The sequence below is a fragment of the Elephantulus edwardii genome, unplaced genomic scaffold, assembly GCF_000299155.1.
Source record: "Elephantulus edwardii isolate Elephantulus edwardi_28Jun2011 unplaced genomic scaffold, EleEdw1.0 scaffold00032, whole genome shotgun sequence".
In the NCBI taxonomy this organism is placed as follows: Eukaryota; Metazoa; Chordata; class Mammalia; order Macroscelidea; family Macroscelididae; genus Elephantulus; species Elephantulus edwardii.
Window position 1 is genome coordinate 15183948 of NW_006399782.1, and position 23489 is coordinate 15207436.

The 23489-nt window shown below is 37.2% G+C and overlaps 1 pseudogene; it reads right to left on the minus strand.

Moving 5' to 3' along the window:
* Window positions 1-947: 947 nt before the first annotated feature.
* LOC102850538 overlaps window positions 948-23489 on the minus strand; it is a 90006-nt pseudogene continuing 67464 nt past the window's right edge.

The window sequence follows — 23489 nt, forward strand, 5'->3', positions numbered from 1 at the left end:
TGTTAACTAACTCAATCTCTTCACCATCCATCCTGATGCTGCCAATTGGCCCAGTGGTGAGAATCTTTGTTTTCTTGATGTTGAGCTTCAATCCATACTGAAGGCTGTAGTCCTTGACCTTCTGCAGCAAGTGCTTCAGTTCCTCCTCAGTTTCAGCAAGCAGGGTTAATCTTCAATCTGCATAACACAGATTGATGATAATTCTTCCACCAATCCCGTTGCCACACTCCTCCTCATACAGCCCAGCTTTTTGGATTATCTGTTCTGCATACAGATTGAAAAGGTAGCTTAAAAATAATCATTATTGTAGTTATAACAATTTAACCACAGCGTATGATCTGTGTGACCAATTCCAAAGTTGTTTTCTTCCTCAGTATTTCAACAAAAGTATACATAGTTTTAATAGTCAAGCTATCACTTCTGTGCTTCTAGATAATAAATACATCTACTCACATTAGATTTATAAACTTAGAAAAATAATCTAGCATTGAAAAAGATAGTTTATCTGTTATATAATCACTAAGGATAAATATTTTACTTATAAATTCTTATTTCATCTTTTACATATTGAGAAAAGAGATTAACATTATCCACATCAATATATTTTCAAGGATTGATTTCATCTCTTTGAACAGTCCTTTTTTTCAGTTTTCTCATGTCCTCCATCATTGTGTGGGCTTTTTCCTTTTTATTATCTATTACTTTCAATGCCTGTTGATGTTTTTGGTACAGACGGTATCTTCTGTCTGACCTAATCCTAGGCTATGACTTCTTTTTCACTGTATCTCCAAATATTGTTGAGCTGATTTTTAATAGTTGTGAAATATTTGGCACAAACAGGAAAGTCTTAAAAAAATAGAGCTCTCAGAATCAGGATTCTTTGTAAAGTAGTGAATGTAAAAAATACTGTAGTCCTGAGGTAAGATGGAAATTATGCTTTTGAGACATCATTCTTTCAAATGTTTATTCAGAAGCTTGTAGCCCCCACGGTATCCACCTGATGAAGTTGTAATCTTGCCTGTGTCACACTATTATTATGTTACAGCAAGATCAAACTTCGGTTTTTTACTATCTCACCAATTTTTCCTCTTAGCACAGTTTCTTATGTCAGGGTGCTCTTGCTCAATATTAGTTGCAATCAATAGCTAATTATAGATATTATGAACTCATTCATTCTTGCACTTTTTCTTTTGCCCACTACTTCCCTGCTCTCTCCAACCTCCAAGCTTATTCTTATCAGTTATCAGGAAGCTGTTGTGATAACTAAATTCCATACTACTCTTGGTACAGTTTCCACCCTGGCCATTTTTTTTCTACTAAATCAACAGTAACATTGAAGGCTTTTTCAGCTGTATTAGCTCTTTCAATGCCAAGGCTAACAAGATCCATCCCCAAGAGAACCTCTTCATCACTGACTTTTTATCTTCCCCATACAGCTTGATTCCCAAAGCAAACTCCATGTTCATTGACTTCTATTTCTGCTCCCACAACCAAGCTGGACACTAAGCACAACAACATATGTCTTAAGAAATTTGTCAATTTCTATATAAGAACATTTAAAATGTTCTCTCAAGTTTCATGAACTGCAGCAAGAAAATAAACCACCTCTTGTACTTTATCATTGAGTCGATCTGAATATTTTTATATTTTATAATAATGAAGGTCAACAAGCAAACAAAAATTCTTACTACTGGGCCAATTGGGAGCATCATAATAGATGAAGAGATTAAGATTGTTAACAGCTTTAGTTTGCATGGCTCCAAAATCAACGCTTGGCACTAGCAGCCAGGAAACTAAACAATGAATTGCATTGGGAAAATCTGCTGTCAGAGACCTCTTCAAAGTACTGAAGAGCAACGATGTCAGTCTGGAGACTAAGGTGCACCTGATCAGGCCATAGTATTTGTAATTGTTTTCTATGCATCAGAAAGCTGGACAATGACTAGAGATGGTAGAGAGAGAATTGATGCGTTTGAGCTGTGGTGCTGGAGGAGAGTATTGAATATACCATGGACTGCTAGGAGAACAAACAGGTTTGTCCTAAAGAGGATGAGACCAGGCAGCTCCTTGGAGGCAAGAATTCTGAAGCTTCTGACATACTGTGGGCATGTTGTAAGTCAGAACTAGTGCTTGGAGAGGGACATCATGCTTGGGAAGGTGGAGGGACAGCACAAGAGAGGAAAACCCTCAATGAGATGGATTGATTCAGTGACTGGGATAATGGGGATAGGTGTGTCACAGACAATAAGATTGGCACTGGATAGAAGAGGGTTTAGGATTGCTTTACATAGGGTCACTATGAGTTGCAGGTGACTCGATGGCACATAACAACAACAACAACAATTCTTTTACCAACTATTACTGAAAGTAATACTACAAAGGTGTCACAGAAGCAAGATTTCATCTTGGTGTTTTTTTTAAAAAAAAAACAACAACAACAAAAAATTGGTCTTAGAAGTTTCCGCTAAGTGAGCTGTGGAAGGGGACTGACCCTCCTTTCTTGAGTTACACTTTTCCCCCAATTCAGCCTTAGTGTGAATATTTTTCTCTCTGATTGTCATTGCACCAAATCTTTTGTGCTTCACAATTTCTTTTGTATGTGGAATTATTTAGCTTGTATTTAATATTTTGTTTTCATTTGTTTTTTACTATGGAAAACAGCCTCTGGTCTGCTATAATCTGTAATTTTGGTTTCAAACAAAAAGGTGTTCAATTGCAAAATGGCTTCTTCTTAAATAGATGTAATTGCATGCAGTGTTTTTTTAAAATACAAACAATACAAGTATTTTGAATACTAACAGACAATTCTGTGATCTATAAATTATTCTAAATGTTTTTGAACATGCTTCTAAAAACATTGCAACTCAAGGTATTTTGCTTTAATTGAAGGTCAAGATGGATGTTTAGTAATTTAGTGCTGCTATAACAAAGATACTACAAACAGGTAGCTTTAACAAACATAAATTTGTTTTTGTGAAGATTAGGAAGCTAAAAGTCTCGACCAGCATGCTGGTTCTAGGAGAAAGCTCTTTTATCTTTCAGTTGTAGAGGAAGACTTTTGTCTCCTTTAACAATAAAGTTCCATGTTCCTTGGAGATATTCAGATGTTTTTGCATTCGCCTGGATCAAGAAGATTCCCAATATAGTCACTTTAGTCTAAAAGACATTCTTTATATGTAATCTTCTTTCTTGGTGCTAAATGAGGCCCTTTCCTACTTTACTAGCTTTTCTTTCCTTTTTATCTCCTGTGAAGTAAACATATTATTGACCACACCTTAGGTAGACTCTTTTAGATTAGATGAAGAATGAGCTAGAATTACAGGTTCCAAATACCACTTTGAAGTCTTCTGCAGCTGCTTTACTCTTCATATAAGTAATCAATACCTATCTCCCATGTTATATCATTATATACATGTATTTGACGGCAGAGCATAATTCATTCCAGGACAATAAAATGTGAAGCTATTGCTGCTGTGTTATGAGTTGTATTTTGTCCTCCAAACCTCTTTATTTTAAATATAATTTAGAAATAGGTTTCTTTTGTTATGTTAATGTAGCAGTATTACTGTATGATGTTTCTAAAATAAATCTATTTAAAGATCTAAAAGAGGAGATTAAATAAAAAAGTAAGTATGCATATATTAAAAGGAAGAGAGATGACATGTCATGTAAACATCACAAAAGAGTCAAAGAACAGAAGATGAAGAACATTGTTGTTGTCGCATGGCACTGACCTTCCGTCATCTGTTCAGAGGCTGTAAATCAAACAGGACAAGATTGTTCATCTTTCTGCGGAGCAGCTGGTGGATTTAAACCACATGACTTTGAAATTGCAACACAGCTTCTCACAATTACTTGCTATTCATCAGCAAGCTGGACAATGACTAAGGATGATAGAAGAATTAATGCCTTTGAATTACAGTTCTGGAGAAGAGTATTGACCACTATAGACTGACAAGAGAACAAACAGGTCTAACCTGGAAAGGGTGAAACCAAGGTATTCCTTGGAGGCTAGGATTTTGAAGTTCTGTCTCACATATTTTTGGCATGTTGTCAGGGGGGACCAGTCCTTTGGGAAGTACATAGGACTTTGAAGGGTGGATTGTCAGCATAGAATATGAAAACCCTGGATGGATAGGATGGATTGACCCAGTAACTATCCAGTAACTGGGGATAGGTGTGGCTTAGACAGTGAGATTGCCTCACAATAGGGCAGGGTTCAGAGCTATTTTTCATAGGGTGGTTGCTATGTGTTTTAGTCAAATTAATGGTACATAGCATTAACAACAACAACAACAAAGAGATCCTGGAAAGGCCTTCTTCTAAAACTTGTGTCTGAATGGAAAGATCTAGCTTCTTAACCTATGTGAAAGTAAATTTCTGGTTGCTAAAAATACCTGTTTGAAAAAAATACACCTGTTTATTCTATTTTTGTTATAGCAGCAGTGCATAACTAAGATATACTCAATCTTACATGTTTTGTTTTTATTTTTTTTTTTGCAGTGTTAATGATTCTTTACTTCAAACATAGTCATTCACAAAATAAAAAAGAGTTGTCTTAAACTCCATATAGGGATTTGAGTGTAGTGTGGACAAAAGGATGCCTCATCTCTTTTATTTGAGCAATTACAAGTAAAAGCATATCGTTATGCTTTTATAAACTTTTAATAAAGTTGCTTTTATGTTTATTGTGTTTTCCAGAAATCTTATCTATATAACTCACCATCTTCATCCTATTGCTGTATCTTTTCCTGACTGTTACATGGCATGTTACCGGTGAAATGATAAATGATTGCAGGCGCCCTTGAACTTTTTGCTCATTATAGAACTAGATGCTGAGCAGAAAGGCACTCATTGGGTGCTGTTTATAGATAAGGACAGCTAAAAGGGGATTCAAATGTTCTAATTTAAGATTTCAGGGAATAAGAACTGAGCATTCTGAAGTAAATGTCAAGAAAAAGCTAGTACTTAGGTATAAATCATTTACTTAGTACAGTAAACTGTACTTTGCCAGAATTTTACTATAACAATAATAACAAAACACAAAACATTGAGTAGTTTCTGACAGCCAGATGCATTACATGGCATTTCTTTTTCATTTAAATGTGTGTGTTCTATATAAACATTTTGGAAAAAGTGAATTCTTCTCTGTCTAATTAAGACCACTTATACTTTTCTATTAATTAAACATTAAAGTTTCCCTGTAGTGCAGCTAATTAATTCTTGAAATATGAAAATCACCCCGAAGAAGATGATTTATAGTAATAATTTACGTAAACTCATATGCCACAATGATCATGATAGGAGATAAAGTAAAATTTAAATACCAGTGGGAGAAGCAATAGAATGTGTATTTTTATACTCCCTTACAACAAAATGATAAATGATCTAAGGATTTTATTTCTTCCTCTAAACTATTAAAATCTTCAACTTGTATGTGTCAAGTTGACAGCCACTAAATTTAAAAGTTGGTAATTCTGGAGAAGTAATAAATTTAATTATTCTTGAAAGAAATGATATTCAATATGAAGTTACACTGGGTAAGTTTTCACAATATTAGACATGCTACAAAGAATCATCATTTATTAAGTTACTTCAGTTTTTAAAAAGTCCTCTTACTACTGTATTTTTCAGATAATAAGAGCAAAATGAAGGAATATATTTGAAATTTCAAGTTAGTTTGTTTCTTCACTGGTACTTGAGTCCAAGTCTTGAAATGAGAGAAGCAGACAGATAGCTGCTATTAAGTCAGCCTGACTCATGTGACCTTATGTACAATATAGTAAATCTAGGCTCAGCCCTGCCTTTCCTTTAAGATGTTCAGCACATTAGAGTCCATCGTTTGTGACTTAGGGTAGGGCTTCTAATTTTGTTCCTGGTTTGTCTCTTATGATCGTTATGTTTTTGGTTTTATACCTCGGTCTTTGATCCACTTTGAGTTGATTTATGTGTGTAGCATGAGATGTGGATCCTGTTTCCGTTTTCTGCAGCCAAATGTTCAGATTTGTCAGCACCATTTGTTAAAGAGGCTGCTGTTTTTCCAATGTCTGGTTTCTATTACCTCTTCAAATATCACTTGACCATCGTTTGATGAGTTAATTTCAGTATTTTTTTTTTAATTTTACTCATTAGATCTATATGCCTTTTGTATCAATACCATGCCTGGCCTATGCTGTAAATAGGCTTATGAACATAGTAAAAATAAAAAATGCACATCTAGGGGAAGATAAGATCAATGAATTGAACTTTCTTAAAATCAAATCCCTGTGTGCAACAGAAATGTTCTCTAGTAGAAGTTAAGCCCCTCTACAGCCATCAACATTTATCAAAGTTAATAGAGTTTTGGAGGCATGTTGTTTAGGAAGTGGATGTCACTCCTGCCTCCAACCATCATTGTAGCTGCTGGGATAATCATTTTATGAAGGGTCTTCTTCAGTCTCACAAGCTTTTTATAGAAGCAAGCACTATGTTTTACAAAGTGATTGATTCCTCTGGATGATGACCAAAATAGTGAGTTGTGCATTTTCTTGTGATATGTAAGATTTCCTATCTCCATACCTTTTCAACCTATATGCAGAACAGATTATCCGGGAAGCTGGGCTCTACGAGGAGAAATGTGGTGTCAAGATTGGTGGATGATTTATCAAAATCTGTGTTATGCGCATGACACAACCCTCCTTGCTGAAACGGAAGAGGACCTGAAGCGCCTGCTACAGTGTGTCAAGGACTGCAGCCTACAATATGGATTGAGGCTCAATGTCAAGAAGACAAAGATTCTCACCACTGGACCAATTGGCAGCATCAGGATGGATGGTGAAGAGATTGAGATTGTACACAGCTTTAGTTTGCTTGGCTCCATAGTCAACAGTCTTGGCACCAGCAGCCAGGAAATTAAAAGGCGCATTGCCATGGGAAAGTCTGCTGTTAGGGACCTCTCCAAAGTGCTGAAGGGCAGTGGTGTCTCTCTGGAGACTAAGGTGCGTCTGATGCAGGCCATGATCTTCGCAATCACTTGTTATGCATCAGAGAGTTGGACAATGACCAAGGAGGACAGAAGGAGAATTGATGCCTTTGAGCTGTGGTGCTAGAGAAGAGTACTGAGAATACCATGGACTGCTAGGAAAACAAACAGATTTGTCCTGGAAAGGGTTAAACCGGGTGGCTCCTTGGAGGCAAGGATTCTGAGGCTCCGTCTAACATACTTTGGACATGTAGTGAGGAGAGACCGGTCCTTAGAGAGGGACATAATGCTTGGGAGGGTGGAGGGATGGCGCAGGAGGGGAAGGCCCTCTATGAGGTGGATTGATTCAGTGACTGGGATAATTGAGATGGGCGTGTCGGAGACAGTGCGATTGGCACAGGACAGAGCGGAGTTTAGGGTTGTTGTGCATAGGGTTGCTATGAGTCGCAAGCGACTCGACGTCACATAACAACAACAACAACATATAAGATTTCCCTTGATTAATTTCTAGAACTTTCTAGATCTTTATTCCTAATCTTAGTATGGAAGCTCTGTTGAAACCTGTCCACCGCAGATTACTGGAGCATTATGAATACCAGTAGCATTGCCTCCAACAATGCCATCAGCAACATGCAAACCATCAAAGTACAACAGATAGAAGGGTATCCGTACATCAGTTTACCAAGGTGAAATGTCACCAAGAAATAATGACAATGGATGAATCATAATTGATATTTCTCTCTGCAGAAAAATATGATGTTATATTGAGAAGAAAATGGTCTGATACGCACTTCACATCTAGTTTCAAAGGGGCAAAAAATTTAAAAAGATGATTGAGCAGAGAGAAAAATTAATTTCTAGCTACCTCAGTTGCCAGGTCAATACTTATCTGTGTTCACCACTCAGCATAGGTCATTTACAGCTTATTATGAGAGTACTGGTCTAAACTGAGCTATTAGAGGGTTATTTCCTTCAGTTGGTGTATAAAGCCTGAGCTGTGGCAGCATGGCTTTTGGTAGCTTGTGTGATTTATCATCAGCAATCTGACTGGAGATAAAAGGTATTGGGGGTGGCAAAAGGTTAATCTCAGACTTAGAAGCCTAATTGCAGAGAACAACACTGATTAGATTCCTAAAATAAAGAGATCACCATTATTTACTAGTATCTAGTCTACCCACCCAGCAACAATATCACTTACATATTCTACTATGCCCTTATAATAGGTGTCATAGAAGAGAAAAAACATGTGCCTGCAATTTTTCTGCAAATGTTTACATGGCTAGATGTTTGTACCATTTAAAAAATACTATTTGCCTAGTAACTTGTCTAACAAACAAGGTTCAGAGCTACTTTTTAATTTTTGTGCATAATTGGTTCTTGTTAAATCTGAGAAGTATGAGTCCATTTTGCCTTTAATATAGGAAGAGGGAAAATTATAAATTCATCCCTTGTGTGTTCCAAAGTAGTGTTACAGTCAGGAAGGGGTACATGAGCAGGCAGAGAAAGGGGGAAGGGGAGCTGAGGAGGTTAAAAATTATAGTTTCAGGGAATCTGGGCTAGAGAATGTTAGATATGATGTAGTAAAAACAACAGGGTGAAAAAGGGCAGAGTTGTAAAAATTGTTGTTGTTGTTGTTATGTGCCGTCAAGTCAACTACAATACAAAGTGACCCCTATGCACAATAGCTCTGAAACCTGCTCTATCCTAAGTGTTTCTCACGAACTCCAATACACTTACCCTTATTACCCCCGTTATTGTGTCAATCCATCTCATCTGGAGTCTTCCTTTCCTGCACTGTCCCTCAATCCTTCTAAGCATGTTATCCTTCTCCAAAGACTGGTCCTTTGTGGCTGCACAAAATATGTGAGATGGAGTCTCAAAATAATTTCCTCCAAGAAGCAGCTTGGTTTCACCCTCTCAATGAGAGATCTGTTTCCGGAAATCATGTAGGAAGAATTTTAAATTGTTACAGAATTTGATCTGGAACAATGAAGGCAAAGAGGTCATGGGACAAAGGAACACATATTGCTGAGGTTATGAATAGCTAGCTCTAAGATATATGAATGACAACTTGAAGTAGGCAAATTTAAGATAAGAAACATGTTATATTTATAGTCTGTGCCAATCCAAGGAGTCTATACTGCCTTGTATGTATAAAGTGCCTTGAATCATACAGAAGAGATGATTGATAGTAGATTATCAAAATATTGTCATTGCTAATAATGCTACCTTCATTATATATTACTTAATGGCTTGCAAAGAAGTTTCATATAAATTAACTCATATTCTTTTCACAACAATATCTTTGAGATATTTAAGGCAGATATTATTATATATGGACCTTTTATGAAAGGACAGTGAAATGAGATTTATAAATTCTTAATTAGCTTATCTTTTTTTATAGCAATCTTTAAACATCTGCACAAATATACTGACCTGGTTTCCTAATCCAGAAGTCTTATTGGAAATCATATCCTCTCTCTCTCTCTGTGTACACATACACCTTTGTAATAAACATATTTGATGATGTAATTTTCAAAATGAAACAATATATATTAGGCATGTTTGGATATATTATTCTGTTTTCAGAATAATTATCTTATTTTAGAGAAATTTCGTTATCATTTCTGGCTTTCCAAGGAAAATATTTAAGATATAAAGAACAGTTGTAAGTAGATTAGCCTGAGAAACCAGTAAATACAAGTTGTAAATAAGTCAGTCTAGGAAACCAGAGAAAGATCAAGGTCAGACAGAAAAACACAAGTTGTCTTATGCCCTTGTTCTCTGAGTCATGGATCACATCTTGGTGTGGAAACATGTTCTCATTCCTTCACAGCCCTGAAGTCCTGGAAACAGAAAAGTTGGGATAAAACAAGCTTCTCCCTCAACTACCAAGAAATGAAAAAAAAACCCTTGTGTTTTTGTAGGCATTTTGAACACCATATGGTTTTTTTAAATGAAATATGACAAGAGGAAATTCAGGTTACTGAATGAGCATGACAAGCCAGCACTCTCAAGTCCTTGTTTGATTTATGACCATTTACTAGGGAGTTTTGGTGGCCTGGAGGTAAGAAGTTGTGTTGGCAACCCAAAGGCAAGCAGTTTGAATCCACTAGCTGCTCAGTGGGACAAAGATGGACAAATCATCTTCTATGTGAATGGCAACCTCTGAAAACCCACTGGAAAGTCAACAATTAGTCAGCTCCAACTTAATGGCACATAAGAGTAACAAAACTTACTGTATGCTCCATATTCCTAATATGTGAGTTTACTTACCCACAAGAATAAAACAGTGTCATCTGATCCGTGGGATAGTTGGAAAAGGAAATGATTGAATGAGGGCAAAAGGATTTTCCTAAAATCACTTGTTGCCCTAAAAGTCATCCTCTTTGAAAGTGCTCTTCTTAAAATGACTTCCAAAGTCACATCTAGAGTTTCTAGAACTGCATCACATTGAGGCAAGGACAGAAACTTCAGCAGTTTTTTTTTGTTTGTGTATGTGTGTGTATAGTACTATCAGCTTTTTACTTTTCCTTTTCTGTAGGCCTACGGGATAGATTTCCTGCACTGGACAAGATGACAGCTACTAGTGAGGAGAGAGAAGGAGAAGCAGCAGCTGTTCTTGCAGCTGCACAAAGTTGCTGACACAGAACTCATTGGGGAAGCACTGAATGGAGTGCAGCAATTTAGCAGAGAAAGGCAGAGAAGGCAGAGCCGCACACAGTGAGAAATGACTCAGAGCTCTGAGAGTTTTCCCTGCCCGGAACTTTATTCCAGTAGAGTTCTCTTCTGTAGGTTTGTCATTGTAAATTGGAGGCTTGGAATCAGCAAGAGGCAGAAAAGAGTCTCTGATGAACCCCTAGATAGAGGTACTTTGTTTAAAAAGATATAGAAGGAGAGGTGGACTGGCATACAGAAGAGAGACACAAAAAGTAGATGGGAGTCTGTAGAAAAAAGGGCTTGGCAATGGCTGCTGAGAGAACATGAACACTCAATAAAAACTCTGAACTGGGAGGATCTTGAAGAATTTTTTATGTCTCATTAACACCCTTCAAGAGAAGGACTAGAAACATAATCCTAAACGTTACAGAAACAAGAAAAGCTAGCTTCATGGAGCATCACAAAAGGGTCATGAGAGGGACAAGTTTACAATCATCTGTAGACCCAAAAGTTTCTGGTTTAAACCCACCCATGGGTAGCATAGAAGATAAGCCTAGTTAACTGTTTCTGTAATGATTACAGTAAATAAAACCTTACTCTGTAACATATGTGGTGTCCAGGACTACAGTTCTACAGTGAAAACATCTAAACATTCTTCCTAGCCCAATAAATTAAAGGATCTCCAGTTGGTTTATGAACTGTCAACTGCAGTCCTAATATGTGTGTCTTAAATTGATTGGTGCAGACTCAAAAGCACAGTGTGTGACTATTCAGAATTCAAGACACATTTCACATGTAAAAAAAATGTATTGAGTCTCGAGCTACATGTAATAACATGTATACTCACTAAAGCCCCAGCCATACAAACCTGGGCTGTTTAAAATAGATGTAACTGGATGATTTTATCAAGTGTATCAAAACCTCAAAGTTAGTGCTGTCAGGCCAATCCTGACTTATGGAGACCTCTATTAGGTTTCTGATCTGTAAATTGAAATAGGTAGACACTGCCCATCTTTCTCCCATGGAATCATTGGTAGATTTGAACCACTGGTATTGTGCTACTGGTAGGGTTACCGGCATGACACTCTAGAGACTAGGCAGCACAACACACTCAAACTAGGCCACTAGAGCTGCATCATGTGTATACATTCATGCAAGTGTCATCAAATTACACAGCTCTTTCATCAAGATAAAGAAGTTTTCCAAAATCCCTTGGTTTTCAACTCGTTTTCCTCACATTTGGCCTCTGGCTAATAATGGCCTGTTTATATCATAGCAGATATTTTTTAAAATTTTTGAGAAATGCTCTCATACATCGTACAGAGTTTTCTTTCTTTTTTTAAAAGCATAAGTGATATAGTGGTAAAATTCTCAGCTACTAGCTAAATAGAAAAGATGAAAGTTTTATGTTCAAGAGTTTTGTTCATGGGGTCACTATGGGTAATCTGTGACTCTAAGGCACTTAAGAACAACTAGCTAAATGGTGGGTGGTTCAAACAGTTCATTTAGGGGGGAAAAAATACCTGTTGTATTAAATATCCACAGTCTCAGAAACCTTATGAAGCAGTTTACTATGTACCATAAGGATGCTACAAGTCAAAATTTGGCTCAAGGACAATGAGTTTCACTCATATTTCATAAAATAGATAGCTCCACTTTATTTGGAATAATGTTCTTTTGCATAGATATAGCTGAAAGTGCATATCTGTTTACTAGGCAATGGACATTTGCATCTTTTCCTTTTTGGTACGATTATGAATAAGAAAGTGTCTATGAACCTCTCTTTCTATGAACATAGAGAGAGTTCTGTTGGCCTAGTTGAGAGAAAGTGATGCTACAAAGCCAAAGGTGAGTGACTTTAATCCACAATCCACAGGCCTGGTTTTAATTAGTTTTGGTCAAATATTATTCTAGGTGATATAGCCCTGGTCTGTCCATTTGCTGTACAGAGATAACTCATGGTTGCTGTTATACTGAACCCTATGGCACTGATAGGTCAAATGCGATAATGGTCACCCATGGTGGACAGTGTTTGATGGAGCTCCCTGATTAAAACAAGCTTGGAAGCAAGCTTCTGAAATAGCTTGCCTCTGGAAACCCTATGAACTTGGAGGAACAAAGAAAGTTATATAAGTGTTCAGGTCTTCCATTCATAGAATTGCTGTGAGTTGCCTATGATTCAATGATACTTAAAAACAACAACAACATTAACCTCTCCAGAGTACAGAGGAACAACACTGTCAGTCTAGAGACTAAAGTGCACATGATCCAAGCCATAGTCTTTTCATTTACTTGTGATGCATCAGAGAGCTGTACAAGGAATAAGAATGATAGAAGAAAAATTGACACCTTTGAGTTGTGCTGGAGAAGAGTACTGAACATACAACGGATTGCCACAAGAAAAAACAGACCTGACCTGGAGAGGGTAAAACCAGCCTGCTTCTTGGAGGTAACAATTTTGAAACTCCATCTCACATACTTTGGGCACGTGGTCAGGAAAGACCAGTCTTTGGAGAAGCATATCATGTTTCGAAAAGTAGAGGGACAGCACAGGAGAAGACTACAAATGGATTGGCACAGTAAATGAGCTAATAGGGATAGGTGTGTCAGAGAGTGAGATTGGCTCAGGATAGGAGAGTGTTCAGAGCTATTGTGTATAGGGACGCTATGAGTCGCAAGCGGCTCAAAGGCACATAACAGCAACATCGAACTTTGAAATAAAAGCCTTTGGTTGAGTGGATATTTCTTTCTCTCGAGGCAATATTTAGATGTGAGATTAGTAGGTTGTTTGATAAAATGTTGTTTACCTTTATAAGAAATTTCTATATGAATTCTGTCTTAGTTTATACTGTTAAAACAGAGATTCCAAAGGTAAATTATTTCAATAAGTAGTAATTTAGTCTTTTACACTCAAATAGAATAAAAGTCCAAGTTCAAGATGCTTGCTCTAGGAGAAGCCTCTGTGTGTTGGTTATGGAGAAAACTCTTTATTTTCTTCAAAATCAGGTCTGATGTTCCCTGAAGATTTCTTTGTGTCTCAACCTTCCCTGGTATCAGTGAACTTTGCCAAACAGACACCCAGGTCAAAAAAGGCAAACCATTTTTCTGTTTACTTTTTAAAGTATATTGAGACCCTTCCATTTTCTGTCTGGCTTTCATTCCTTTTATTTCTAGTACATGGTGATCTGGTGTGGTAAGAAGTTGTTCTGAATCCACCAGCTGCTCCATGGGAGAAGGATGAATAATCCCACTCTTGTGCAATTAAGACTCTGAAAACTTACTGGAGGGTCAGCTATGTGTCAATCTTAACTTGACAGCACACAACAACAGCAGCACCTCTAGTGAGTTAATCAGTATGAAGTCGCATTCTTCACCTGAAGGTGACAACTTTCTGCAGCTTCAAATTCAACTTAGTTTCAAAAAGAGAAAGATAGGCAATCTCTTCTCCTGTGACTTAAAGCTTTGGAAAGCCCATGAAAGGGTTAGCTCTAAGTGTTTTTAAGATGTCTCAGTTATTTTGTGCTGCTATAGTAAAAACACTATAATTTGATGACTATAACAAACAAATTTCTTCCTTCACAGATTAGGAGGCTACAAAAAAATTTAAATTCAAAGTCACACTTCTTGGAGAAAACGGTTTTTCTCTGTCAATGCTGGGGGAAGATTCTGGTCCCCTTTCAATATATGTGGTTCCAGAGTTCTTTGGAGATTATCTGTCTTGATTTCAGTTTTTGGGTGTAGATGGTTCTCAGCTCAGGAACCTCAGGTCCAAATAATCTACTCCACTCTCAGAATTTATTTATTTATTTATGACACTCAGTTTCTACCTTTGCTCTATTTTCTCACATTTTATCTTTTGTGAGATAAAAAGCTATACAAGCCACACTTCACTAAATCTTTCTTTAGATGGAACCAGGGCAGTGAACTGAGTAAAGGCATTACATCCCACCCAAATTCCTTTACAGTAATTGACTTTATTCCCCTTACAACATAGGAAATGATAACAAAATTACTCAAATCAAATCCACTGCTGTTTAATTGATTCTGACTCACAACAATCTATAAGACAAAGAGCAGAACTTCCCCATAGATTCAGCAAATCTTCATAGAAAAAGAATGTCTCATTTATCTTCTGTAGAGAATCTGGTGAATTTGAACTACTAACTGAACAACACTTAATCCACTGTACCAGTAGTACTGCTTACCTTTATAAAAAACTGCAAAATTATATTGTTACATACCTGCCAAACCATGGAGACTCATATCATAGCTAGCAAACTTGGCATGCCATTTTGTAAAGATATTTCAATCCATAACATAATGTGACTGTAATATTTTCTATTTCCGCCAGTGTTTACACATCCGTGGTGATGCTTGAAATCAGTCCTTTTACTTTTAATTGTTCTAGAGGGTATGTGACATTTTCATTGTGGCTTGTATTTGAATACACACATTGAGTAATGATGTTGACTAATGTCATCCATATGTCATCTTTGGCGGAGTATTTGCTAAAATCTTTTGCCCATTTTTCAAATTCATAATTATTTCCTCCAAAAATATTCTGTGCCTTTTGATTTTCTTAACAATTTTATTTGAAAAGCAAAGTAATCTAAATTTTGTAAAATTTAATTGATTAATTTTTACTTTGTTGCTCAGGCTTTTCATATCCTATCTAGGAATTTCTAGCCTACTATAATGCTTTTCTTTTATATTTTCCTATTGTTGTTTTTACGTGCTTAATCCCATTGTCCTGTTACCATGTCAATCCATTTCATTCAGGGTCTTCCTCTCCTGTACTGTCCCACCATCCTCTCAAGCATGATGGTTTTCTCCAACAACTGGTTTCTCCTAGCCATGTGCTCAAAGTATGTGAGACAGAGCTTCAATATCCTTGCCTCCAAGGAGAAACTTGGTTTTACTCTCTCTGAAACAGTCCTATTTATTCTCCTGGCAGTCCCTGGTATGTTAAAGACTCATCTGTAGCACCACAACTCAAAGGCATCGATTCTTCTTCTATCATCCTTATTCATTGCCCAGCTCTCTGATGCATAATAAGTAATTGCGAAGACCACGCCTGGATCAGATGTTCCTTAGCCTGTGGGCTGACATCCTTGCTCTTTAGACCTTTGGAAAAGTCCCTGAGAGTAGAATTACCCAGTGCAATTTGTCTTTTGATTTTGTGACTGCTGATGTTAAATAGTGTTGACTGTGGAGCTGAGAAAGCTTTAACTGTTAACAAACTCAATCTCTTCTCCATCCATCCTGGTGCTGTCAACTGGCCCAGTGGTGAGAATCTCATTTTCCATTACTGTCCCCTGCTAACAAGATGTTCAATTTATGAGTTGAAGTTTCACTGCCTTTGCCTCCAAGGACCACCCTGGTTGCACCTTTACCAAGACATAGTTGTCATTTTCGCAACTTCACCTCAATAGTTCAGGCATAATACTAGATGGAGCTATTCTTTGAAGAGGGACATGATGCTTGGAAAGGCTGAAAACAGAGAAAGACCCTGAGCCAGACATATTGACACAGTGACTACTGTAATGGGATCTAGTGTATCAGTCTGACAACTAAGGTGCACCTAATTCAGGCAATGTTCATGTCAATCACCTGCTATGCATCAGAGTGACAATGAATAAAGATGGAAAAAGAATGGAAGCCTTTGAGTTGTGGTGCTTGAGAAGAGTACTGAATACCTCATGGACTGGCAAAAAAACAGACAGATCATAGAAAGGATATGCCAAATTATTTCTTGGAGGCAAAGACGACTAAGCCTTGTCTTTTATACTTTGGACAGACATGTAGCTAGGCAAGGCTAGTCCGTGGAAAGGGACATCATGCTTGGAAGGATGGAGAGTTAGTGAAGGAGAGAAAGACCCCCAATGAGATGAACTGGCACTGTGATTTCAGCAATGGGCTCTACTGTCTCAGAGATGATGAGAATGACACAGGAGAGGGGCTGTTTCAGAATGGCTGTTCATAGGGCTTGTACTCTACTCGATGGCACCTAAAACAACAATGTTCTAAAACAAGTTTCTGAGTTTGTTAGGACATTCATTTTTACCTTTCACATATCTTGAATGACATTTTGTTTTCTTTATATATGATGTTCTTTGATGTGATTCCACAGTTCTTTTGATGTCCAGTTGTTATTTTTCAGTGCATCTAATCTATCCTTAAAATGGTCTCTAAATTAAATTGGGATGTACTCAAAGTCTTATTTGTATTTTTGTGGACTTATTTTAAGTTTCTTTAATTTGGGTGTAATTTATGATCTTTCGTGCAGTCAGCTTCTGAATCTCTTATGATTAATTATATTGAGCTTCTCCATTGTCTTTCCCCGCAAACATGTTGATTTGATTCTTGCATATCCTTCCAGTGATGCCTCTGTGCAGTCACAATTTGTTTTACTCTGTATTTTCAATGAATAAGTCTTTGAACTTTGCACAATTCTTTCATCATCAAGACCATGCTTTCTGACTGCTGGTCTTTCTTGCTTCCAACTTTTTCATTTCAATCACCAGTAATTATCAATGCATCTTAAATGCATTTTTGGTCAAATTTAGGCCATAGATATTATCAGAAACATTCAATATCTTCATTCTTTGCTTTACTAGTCTTTGAATAATAATAAATAAATAACTAAATAAATAAAGCAAAAATTTGAATAATAATCATATTAAAAACTCTTCCTTGTGTTCATATGGATTTCCCACAATTGACAGTGTTGTACATCAAGAAAGGTATTTGAAATGTTCAGTTTTTATGATGAATGTGATGTGTAGTTATTTATTATATCATATATTATTTTATTTCCTGATTCAGAATTACTAATATGTGTTCATTTGAGCTCACTAATGCCTAGGATATTGGTCATCAAATGTTCTAGTTCATTTTTGAAAACTTCCAATTTTCCTAGATTCATACTTTCTACATTCCATACTCTAAATAGTAATGGCTGGTTCAAGTGCTTTAATTTCACTCATACCATCACAATGGTCTCCTCTTTGAAGAGGAATCATGTGGTTATTATTTTTCAAAATTACTTTCATCGACCGTTGCTTTGAATTTCACTACAAGACTGGGTTGATTCTGTTGTTTTTATGTGTTGTTAACTCAGGACTCAGCTGAACTTCCAGTGAGTTTTCAGAGGCTGTAAGTCTCACAGGAAGAAATGACCCACCTTTATTCCACAGAGCAGCTAGTGGACTCAAGCCATTTACATTTGAGTTAGTAGTTCAAATCTTTAGATTATGTAGGCTATTAATGAGGTGATTTGTCAGTTTTATCATCCCATCAAGCTTAAATTGTTCAGCTTAGAGACAGAAGATAAATTGCTACCAGCAAGAAAGGAATAGAGAATGGTTCTTAGAGACCAGAAATTACTGCATCAGACAGAAATAGACTAAAATCAAGATACTGCAGCAGTAGCAGCAGAGAACCAGAGACTTCTGCTCACTAAGGTAACCAGAGCTGACAGCCTTCACCCAAGCTTTCTGGAAAACTGAGTGGGATGCATCATAATTGGCAGGACTACAGGAACTCTGAAGAACTCTGTTGACTTATTGGTAAGGAATCACATTGCCAATGCAAAGGTACATGATTCAATTCCACCATCTGCTCTGTGGAAGAAGGATGAGCAGTCTCCTCCAGTGTGATTTACTGCCTCTGAACACCCACTGGACAGTCAGCTATGGGTTGTTTCCAACTCGAAAGTACACAAAAACAACTTAGGAGCTATAGAGAGCTCTGCTGGTCTAGTAGGTAAGGAGTTTCACTGTCAACCGAAAAATGTTGTTGTTAAGTGCCGTCAAGTTCAAGCACTACTCATAGTGACCCTATGAACCAAAGATCTGAACCCCGTTATATAACTATAATCATTTCTCTAATGTTCATAGACTTTCTAAAGGCATGCTGTTTAGAAAGTGAGTGCCAATGCTCCTTCCAAGCCTGCCTTCATCTGGGAGTTCTAGCGAACACTGTCCACCACGGATAACCATTATGGCATTTGGCACACCTGTGGCATAGCATTCAGCATCACAGCAACCCCAAGTTACCTCAGTACTGCAAACTGAGACATCAGTGTTATACCCCTTAGGAGAATGTTCTGGCCATCCAAATCCATCAGATGCTCTGTGGAGAGAAAGCTGGGTGGTCTCCTATTGTGAGATTTATAGCCTGAGAACCCACTGGAGGATCAAGTATTATTTAGTTTCCACTTGATTAGGCATAGCAACTACAACAAAGAAAGCTATGTGACATTGACCTAAAGCCCTGAACTTGAAGGTCAAAAGGCCTGAGAATACTTCTGAGAAACTGCCCTAACTAAAGAATTTGCCCTTGTGTTTAACTTGAATTATAATTTGTTAGCTTCCCTAATTACCACAGAACTGTGAGTATCATTCTGTCACGCCATGAAAAAATGGACCCAGTAATAAAGCAGCAAGAACCATTTGAAGGACAAGAGGCATTTGAATTGGTGTCTGTGGGTGTTTCTGTCCTTCTGGGACTCAGTTTTGTACTGTGGGAGTTGTAAATGGTGACTACTCTTTTAGGAGAATTAGTGGAGGTCAGACAGGTATGCCCAGGCATAAGGTGTTTCCTATACTCTTTTTACTTATACCTTCAACGGTCATATTTTTTATGTTTTTCAACTAGTATGGCTCATCATTTGTAATTACATCAGAAAATGTTCCATTGCTATTTATAAATTTTCACTTTTCAGTATTTTAAGAAGTAGATCACCAATCCTTCATCCTAGTCTATTTTACTCTGGAAGCTTTATTGAACTTTGCCCACCATAGATAACCATGTTGATATTTTAAATATTGGTAGCATAGCTTCCAATATCATAGCAAGTAACATTTAATAAAAAAAATTAAAGACTGGTGATGGCTCAAAGTAGACTCAACCTTAAACCCAGAGAATAAAATGCTTCTAGATCCAAATATGGAGGACAGTAATTCCCAAGATTGGCATGGAATATGGCAGGACACTGGAATCAAGTCCAATGAACCGAAGGTAAGCTTACTATGAGCCAGACAACAAATCCAAATTTAATAAAAATTTAGATAGTATGAAAAGAATTCACACACACACACATTTTTTTCAGTGTAGTCCATATATTTGAGGAACCTTAATTTCAACTGATTAGCTACTTAGGACAGGTTTAATTATGGAGGCAATTATGTAATATCCCACCCTGGAGATTACATTAGAAGACATGGCTTCATGAGTATTATATATTCCAAACAGAAGAATCATAGCCAGCCAAGATAACACAATCCTAACCATCACAAAGCTATAGGAATAGAACTATAGAAATATTCACCCATAACATTTTCTGTTGATATCAATTTTTACATAGTTCTATGCTTTATAGAATACATAATAGGGATACTACTGAAGTACAAAGGCAAGAAAATGATGAAAAGATGACCAGAAATGTGAAAACATAATACAAATAAAGTGAAGATATCTTCAGTGACTCTAATCCTACAATATGTTATTCTGTCAACAGTATTCAACAATGGTTGATTAAACTGAAATATAGTATAATAAAATCATGTTAGACCATTATCAGGATTTGGGAAAAATTATTCTCTGAAGTTGGTACATGGGATTTGGGCTTACATCCTCCTAAACAAGAGATGGATAACAGTGTGAGAAACTAGTATATGTGTGTAGTGCAAGGCATCACAGTAGCAACTAGTGATCATATTGAGAGATGGCCTGGGAAAGGAGGGTTTGATCAGGTAGCCATGTGTGGAAGGAATGGGGAGGTAGCAGGGAAAGGGTAGAGAAGTTACACATGCTTGGGGTGAATGGGCAGCGAATGCATTGGTTATTTCTGTAAGGGAAGTGTCTCACTTGCTAGATAAAAATACTTCTCTGTCAGATAGTCTTCAAACAGTGAACATCCATATTAGGACAGACTTCCTAAGTCTTCTTCCTAGAAGGATTGGCCATCCACTTCTGAAATATAACTGGCCTTTAAAACCTTATGTACAGCAGAGCACACTTAGATTAGACTAACAGACACGGCAACTAAAGTTAAACCTTCAAATTTGGAAACACAAAGGAGAAGAAACAGTTGTAAGAAGAAATTAACAATTGGTACATGGAATGTGAGAAGCACAAATGTGGGAAAACTGGACATTGTAAAGAATGAAATGGAACACATAAATATTGACATACTGGGATTAGTAAAATGAGATAGATAGGCAAGGGACATTTTGAGTCTCAAGATCATATGATCTATTAGGTGGAGATTAAAAGGTGAGGAAAAAATGGGGTTGCTTTCATATTTAAAAAGGCCATTTATTGTGAGTGACAAGAAAATCATTCATGAAGAATTCAAAACATCATTACTAAGAAAGAAAAAGAAGAAAAGACCAAAATGGATGTCAGAAGAGACTCTGAATATTGCACTAGAGCACCAAGAAGCCAAAGCAAAGTGAAGAAATCAAGAAGTTAAGGAGGTGAATAGAAGATTTCAAAGGAAGACAAGGTAAAATATTATAATGAAATGAGCAAGGAAGGAACTGGAGTCAGAAAATCAAAAGGGCAGAACTCGCTCAGCATTTCTTAAGCTAAAAGAACTAAAGAATAAATTCAAGCCACAAGTTGCAATGCTTAAGGATGCAATGGGAAGAATATGGAACGATTCAAGAAGCATGAAAAGCATGTGGAAGGAGTATACAGAGTCATTATACCAAAAAGAATTGGCTAACACAGAAGAATTTCAAGAAACAAAATATGGGCAAGTGGCAATGATGATCAAGGAGGAAGTTCAGGCTGCTCTGAAGGAGTTGGTGAAAAAGATAAGCTCCAGGAACTGATGGAATGTAAAATGACATATTTCAACAAAAAGATGCTGCCCTTGATATACTCATCAAGTTGTGCCAAGAAATCTGGAGGACTACTGCCTGACAAACTGATTGAAAGATATCCACATTTATTCCCACTCCACAAAAAGATGACATAATAGGATGTGGAAATTATTGAACAATATCATTAATATCACACATTAGCAAAATCCTGCTGAAGATCATCCAGAAACAACTGGAACAGTACATTGAAAGAGAACTACCAGATATACAAGCTGTATATAGAAGAAGTCGTGGCACTAGAGAAATTATTGCCAAGGTCAGATGGATCTTGGGAGAAAGCAAAGAGTAACAGAGAAATACCTGTGTTTCATTGACTATGTAAAGGCATTTGACTGTGTGTGGATCACAATAAATTGTGTCTAACCTTGAGGAAAATGGGAATCTCAGAACACTTGATTGTGCTTATATGAAACCTATACTTGGACCAAGAAGCTGTCCTCAGAACAGAGCAAGGAAACATTACATGGTTCAAAATCAGGAAAGGAGTTTATCAGGGCGGAATCCTGTCCCTATGCCTTTTCAATCTGTATGCAAAACAAATCATTTGAGAAGCAGGGCTTTATGAGGAGGAGTGTGGCATCAAGATTGGAGAAAGACTCATTAACAACCTACGATATGCATATGATACAACCTTGTTTGCTGAAACTGAAGAAGATCTGAAGCACTTGCTGCAAAAGATCAAGGATTGTAGTCTTCAATATGGACTGAAGCTCAACATCAAGAAGACAAAGATTCTCACCGTGGGCCAATTTTCAGCACCATTACAGATGGAGAAGAAATTGAGGTTGTTAGCAATTACAGCTTGCTCAGATCCATAGTCAACACTCTTAACACTAGCAGTCAGGAAATCAAAAGACAAATTGCATTGGGAAAATCTGCTCTCATGGACCTCTCCAGAGTGCTGAAGAGCAACGATGTCAGTCTAGATACAAAAATGAGCCTAATTCAGGCCATGGTCTTCTCAATTACTTGTTTTGCTTCAAAGAGTTGGACAATGACTAAGGATGACAGACGAAAAATAGATGCCTATGAGTTGTGGTACTGGAGAAGTCTTGAACATACTGTACACTGCCAAGAAAACAAATCTGTCTGTCATGGAGAGGGTGAAACCAAGTCTCTCCTTGGAGGCTAGGGTTTTGAAGTTCTGCCTCACTTACTTTGGGCACGTGGCCAGGAGAGATCAGTCCTTGGAGAAAGACATCATGCTCAGAAGGATGAATTAATAGTGCAGAAGAGGGAGACCTTCGATGAGATGGATCGATAACTGGAGTGATGAGGGTTGGTGTGACAGAATTAGTGAGACTGGCTCAGGATAGGGAAGGGTTCAGAGCTGCTGTACATAGACTCGCTATGCATCGCAGGCCACTCAGTCAATAATAGTCTATGACAGGTACAACATGCCTCCAGAAACTCTATGAGCTTGGATAAATGTGGATGATTATAGAGGAGTTTCAGGCCTTTTGTTCATAGGATTACTATGATTCATGCTGGACCCGAAGGCAGTCAACAACAAGCAAAGACAGTCTAGAAGATCTGGAAAAAAAATAACACCCCAAACAGAACAACGAGCTTTGTATAAAAGGGCTGATGATATGACTTTTTTCTGTTTAAACTTTTAAGATATTATTGATATCATTCTATCAATACAATTTTTTCCAAGAGATAAATGTTTTAAATATTGCCCAATTACTAGGAACAAAACATTAATAGAGAACTACCAGATGTGCCAGCTGAATTTAGAAGAGATCGTGCCACTAGGGATATTATGTTTGATGGATCTTGCCTAGAAACAGAGAGTACAGGAGGAATGTCTATCTGTGTTTCATTGACTATGCGAAGACATTTGACTGTGTGTATCACAACAAACTGTGGCTAACTCTAAGAGGAATGGGAATTCCAGAACACTTGATTGTGCTTCTGCAAAACCTATATGTGGACCAGGAGGCAGCTGTCAAAACAGAGCAAGAAAACCCTTC